This window comes from Erythrolamprus reginae, chromosome 7, assembly GCF_031021105.1.
Source record: "Erythrolamprus reginae isolate rEryReg1 chromosome 7, rEryReg1.hap1, whole genome shotgun sequence".
NCBI classification, from domain to species: Eukaryota; Metazoa; Chordata; class Lepidosauria; order Squamata; family Dipsadidae; genus Erythrolamprus; species Erythrolamprus reginae.
Genome location: NC_091956.1, coordinates 1,243,536 through 1,249,535, shown reverse-complemented (window position 1 = coordinate 1,249,535; position 6,000 = coordinate 1,243,536). Strand labels below are relative to the sequence as shown.

Here is a 6,000-nt window from a genome sequence, read left to right as displayed (position 1 = left end):
CCCTCCCATTGCCCGTTGCTCCCGCCCTCGGCCACGCCCCCACTCGTTCCCCCTCCCTCCGCCCCGCCTCTCCCCGCGCAGGCCAATGAGAATAGGCGGCGGGCGTGCCGGGGCGGTGTCCTCTTTGTTGCGGCGTCCAATGGGAGGCGAGGGGCGGGGCGGGCGCCTCCCCCCTGCCGGAGCCCGCTCCGCCGCGGCTGCCCGGAGTGCCCGCGCCAGGCTCGGTTGCAGCGGCGGCGGCGCAAGCGGAGACGGTTGTTCTTCTCCCGGCGGGCCTGGCTTTCCCTCCCCGCTGCAGCAAGGTGAGTGGAGTCTCTCCCCCCCCGCTTCCCTCCCTCCCTCCCTGTCTAAACGCGGGACTACAAAGCCCATCACTCCCAGACGGCCCGAAATTTTTGGGGGGGCAGCGCCAGGAAACCCCCCCCCCGGTTCTCCTCGGTTAAAGACCCGCGTGTGTCTGTGCAAGGTGAGTAGAGCCTCCCCGCTCCCCCTAAAAGGGAAGGACCACAAAGCCCATCACTCCCAGCCGGCCCGAATTTGGGGGCCCAGCGGTCATTGTCGTCGGGAGCCCCCCTCCCCCCGGGTTCTCCTCAGTTAAAGACCCATATGTGTGTGTAAAAGGCGAGTGGAGTCGCCACCCTCCCCTTAAAGGGAAGGACTATAAAGCCCATCATTCCCACCCGCCCCAAATTTGGGGTCCCAGCGCCCATTGGCGTCGGGGAACCCCCCTTGAGTTCTCCTCTGTTAAAGACCCCAATGTGTGTGTGTGTGTGTGCAAGGCGAGTGGAGCCTCTCTCCCTCCCTCCCCCAAAAGGCAAGGACTACAAATCCCATTACTCCCAGCCGGCCTAAATTTGGGGTCCCAGCACCCGTTGGCGTCGGGAACCCCCCCTCCTGGTTCTCCTAGACCCTTGTGTTTGTGGAAAGGGGGGAAGGTGGGGGTCTCTCTTCCCCTCCTCCCTCTGCTGGGACCCAGGATCGCTGGGTGGTGTGATGTCCTTCTTCCTTTTTTCCTCCCCTTCCCTGAATTGAGGACGGGAGGGGGCGCCATGCCCTGGAGGGGGGGTGAAGGCAAAGCCAGCCCCCCCCTTCCCACCCTCCTTTTGCAACCAGGCGCCCATGAGCCCCCCTTAGGCTTTGGGGAGGGGAGCTGCGTTAAACCCTGGGGGGGGGGACACGCGAGGCCGGGGTCTCTCTCTCTCTCCCCATTCTTGGACCCAGGATCACTGCGTGGTGCGCCGTCCTTCTCCCTTTCCCCCCCTCCCCTCCAAATTCCAATGCAGGGTCTCCTTGTCCCCGAATTGAGGGAGGGGGCATCCTGCCCCTCCCCAAGTTCCGTTTGCAACAAGGCGCCTGTGAGCCCCCCCTGGTTTTTTGGGGGGGGCACCTGCATTAATGGGGGGACCCCCCTTTTTTCCCTGCCCCCCCCGCTTGCTGCTCTCTCCCGCAATCTGCAATCGCAGCCGCCTCCCCCACCCAGACAAAAAGGGGGGAGGCAGCCCTGGACTGCCCCCACCCCCAAAATCAAAGCTTGGTGCATTGCACAGTGGGGGGGGGGGCAGACTTCTTTTTTTTTTTTTGCGGGGTTTAAATTCTGGATTGCACCCCCCTCACTGCAGCCGCCCCCCCCCCCTTTGTTTGTGTTGCGGAATATATGTGTTATTGATCAATTCCCTGCCTCTGCTGTTGGGACAGTTGGGTGGATGGATGGATGATTGGCAGAATGGATTTGAGGAGGGGGGACAGGACAGTGGAGGACCCCGAAGCCCCCTCCCCACCCCCTTGGACAAAGCAGCCCCCCTTGGCCTGCCTGGCTTAGGGGCTTCCCAGGGGCCTCCCATGGGAAGGACCAGGCTCTCTTCCACAGAGCGGTTACTACAACACCCATCCTCCCCTGCCAACATGGCCCAGGGTGATGTGCTTGTGTGTGTAGGATGGGGGGGGGTTACCTTTAAGGAGTACATCCCAACTTTGCTCCAACATTGGATGAAAACTGGGGTTTAATTTATTTTTAATTTGGGTTTGTTAGATGCTTTCATAAGGATAAATAATAATAATAATAATAATAATAATAATAATAATAATAATAATAATTTATTAGATTTGGATGCCGCCCCTCTCCGGGGACTTGGAGCGGCTCACAACAAGCAATACATAGTAGACAAATCCAATATTAAAAACAATTTTAAAAACCCTTATTAAAAACATCCATGCAACCCAAACAAACCATCCATGAACCGGAACTATTAATTTCCCCATATGCCTCTTAATACTATTTGTATGTTTCCATTTTTATTGGGAGCGGAGTCCAGAGTCCCCAGAGTTATCGGCAAATCAAAATCAATAAACGAATAAAGTGGTGGAGCGGTTTATATATATATATAGGGCAAGGAGGGAAGGTTTGGGGGCTTATTGGTTTATGATTTTGAAAAATAATCAACATCACGGCAAATCCCTGTGAGGTTAGTCGGAGTGAGAGGGCGAGAGGGAGGGGCCCAAAATCAACCACGTCTGCTGGAAGTTTATGCCAAGCATCTACTACTCTTTCAGTAAAGAGTAGTAGACACATGGAACAAACTTCCAAAGGGTAGTAGATGCTTGGAACAAACTTCCATTTGTTGGTTTGTTTTGTCAAGTGTATATTGGTGGTGTACAGAGATATAACAATGTTTAGATATATGATACTAGTTAGAGAGAAACATTAGGACAGGGGACGGAAGGCACACTGGTGCACTTATGCACGCCCCTTAGTGACCCCTTGGGAATCGGGAGAGGTCAACAGTGGACAGTCTAAGGGTGAAGTTTTGGGGGTTAGGTGATGATGCTACAGAGTCTGGTAGTGAGTTCCAGGCATCGACTACTTGGTTACTAAAGCCATATTTCCTGCAATCAAATTTAGAGGAATTTACTTTGAGTTTGTCTGTTGTGTGCTCGTGTGTTGTTGTGGTTGAAGCTGAAGTAGTTGTTGACAGGAAGGATGTGGTAGTAGATGATTTTATGGACTATGCTTAGGTCGTGTTGAAGGCGACGTAGTTTTAAGTTTTCTAAACCTAGGATTATAAGTCTAGTTGCATCGGGTATTCTGTGGTGAGTGGAGGAGTGGAGGGCTCTTCTAGTAAAGTATCTCTGGACATTTTTTAGAGTGTTGATGTCCGAAATGCGGTGGGGGTTCCAGGCAGATGAGCTGCATTCGAGGATTGGTCTGGCGAAAGTTTTGTATGCTCTGGTTAGTAGTGTGAGATTACTGGAGCAGAAGCTACGTAGGATTAGGTCAACAACTCTTGAAGCCTTTTTGGCGATGTTGTTGCAAGGGGCTTATATATTTTTTCAGGCTAAGAGCAATATTATAAAGTAATTCCAATTTATTCTTTTAATCTTTGGGCTATTCCCATCAAAAATCATTTCCCAAAAACTCTTCAGATTATTATAGAGTTGGAAGGGACGTTGGAGGTCATCTAAACCAACCCACCACCGGTCAAGCAGGAGTCCCTAGACCATTTTGGACAAATGGCCATCCAATCTCCCTTTGAAAGTGTTGGAGCCTCACAACCTCCGCAGGCAACTTCTGTTCCACTAGTTGATCAATCTCACTGTCAAAAACCTCCTCGTTTTTGATGGACGGCACTATCAAGCCCGCCGAAGAACAATTTTTAATCCCTGTGCCGTCAGACTCCCGAATGAAAAATAACTTTACAACAACATGGTATGATGGATTTGTGGGGTGCAAATGAGTTCACGTGGTGGAATAGGACTGCGTATGTATGTTTGTGTGTTTGTGTTGTTAGGATTCACTAGGCTAGGGATTTTCCATCTTTCGCTGTGAGTTGTATTGTGTTAGGTGGTTGCACGAAGGGAGGCTCAGCCAATCTCTTTTTTGTAAAAAAAATATTTTTTATTAATATATAACTTTTAAAAGATACAAAAAATATATCAACAAACATTATACAAAAAAACCCCACAAACAGAACATATATACAAACTTTAACACCTTTTATAATACATATATGTTTGTTGTTGTATGCCACTCCGAGTCTCCGGAGAGGGGCGGCATACAAATCTAATAAATAATAATAATAAAAATAATAATAATAATAATAATAATAATAATAATAATATATCAATTTTAATTTTGTGCTTATTTACTAGTTTTATTTCTACTATCCTTATAAATTATATCTCTAAGGAACTTAATTATAACACCTATTAATAAGATAGATAGATAGATAGATAGATAGATAGATAGATAGATAGATAGATAGATAGATAGATAGATAGATAGAATATAGATGAGAGATAGATAGATAGAGAGAGAGAGATGAGAGAGAGATAGATAGAAATATAGATAGATAGATAGATGATAGATAGAGAGAGATAGATAGATAGATAGATAGAAGATAGATGAGAGATAGATAGATAAATAGAGAGAGAGAGATGAGAGATAGATAGATAGATAGATAGATAGAGAGAGAGAGAGAGAGAGAGAGATAGAAGATAGATGAGAGATAGATAGATAAATAGAGAGAGAGAGATGAGAGATAGATAGATGATAGATAGAGAGAGAGAGATAGATAGATAGAAGATAGATGAGAGATAGATAGATAAATAGAGAGAGAGAGATGAGAGATAGATAGATAGATAGATAGATAGAAGATAGATGAGAGATAGATAGATAAATAGAGAGAGAGAGATGAGAGATAGCTAGATAGATAGAATATAGATGAGAGATAGATAGAGAGAGAGAGAGAGAGATGAGAGATAGATAGATAGAAAGATAGATAGATAGATGAGAGATAGCTAGATAGCTAGAGATAGATAGATAGATGATAGATAGATAGATAGATAGATAGAAGATAGATGAGAGATAGATAGATAAATAGAGAGAGAGAGATGAGAGATAGATAGATAGATGATAGATAGATAGATAGAGAGAGATATAGATAGATAGATAGATAGATAGATAGATAGATAGAAGATAGATGAGAGATAGATAGATAAATAGAGAGAGAGAGATGAGAGATAGATAGATGATAGATAGATAGAGAGAGAGAGATAGATAGAAGATAGATGAGAGATAGATAGATAAATAGAGAGAGATGAGAGAGATAGATGAGAGAGAGAGAGATAGATAGAGAGATAGATGATAGATAGAGAGAGAGAGAGAGAGAGAGATAGATAGATAGATAGATAGATAGAAGATAGATGAGAGATAGAGAGATAAATAGAGAGAGAGAGATGAGAGATAGAGAGAGAGATAGATAGAAGATAGATGAGAGATAGATAGATAAATAGAGAGAGAGAGATGAGAGATAGATAGATGATAGATAGAGAGAGAGAGAGATAGATAGATAGAAGATAGATGAGAGATAGAGAGATAAATAGAGAGAGAGAGATGAGAGATAGATAGAGAGAGAGAGAGATAGAAGATAGATGAGAGATAGATAGATAAATAGAGAGAGAGAGATGAGAGATAGATAGATGATAGATAGAGAGAGAGATAGAGAGATAGAGAGAGAGAGAGATAGAAGATAGATGAGAGATAGATAAATAGAGAGAGATGAGAGAGAGAGAGAGAGAGATAGATAGATGACAGATAGATAGATAGATAGATAGATAGATAGATAGATAGATAGATAGATAGATAGATAGATAGATCTTATACAGTATTACGTTCATTTGTCTGAAGTGGTGGAGGGTTTCCTGCCTAAGCAGGGGGTTGGACTAGAAGACCTCCAAGGTCCCTTCCAACTCTATTGTGGTTGTTGTTGTTGTTGTTGTTGTTGTTAGTTCTTACTAACAAAGCATTGATATTAAGATTGGCTCAGCCAATCTCATTGTATTACATGTTTTACTCTTCACAATGGAGGTTTCAAATTTAAACCTATGGATTATTATGTTTCCAAACTTCATTTATTTATTGCAAACTTCTTTATTGCAAAATCCTCAGTAACATTTGGATACCCTGTTCAATTGAATTCACCCCATTGTTCATTTTTTTGTTGA

At 44.8% G+C, this 6,000-nt stretch overlaps 1 protein-coding gene across 2 annotated transcripts in view; it reads left to right on the top strand.

Annotated features, from left to right (window-relative positions):
• The first annotated feature begins 213 nt into the window (after positions 1-213).
• Positions 214-6,000, top strand: part of ADISSP (adipose secreted signaling protein) — a 28,096-nt gene continuing 22,309 nt past the window's right edge. The window contains exon 1 of one of the 2 annotated variants that reach the window (XM_070756815.1): positions 214-302. The gene's annotated coding sequence lies outside the window, so the exon portion shown is untranslated. The remainder of the gene's footprint in view (positions 303-6,000) is intronic. The other variant, XM_070756816.1, reaches the window with a different exon arrangement.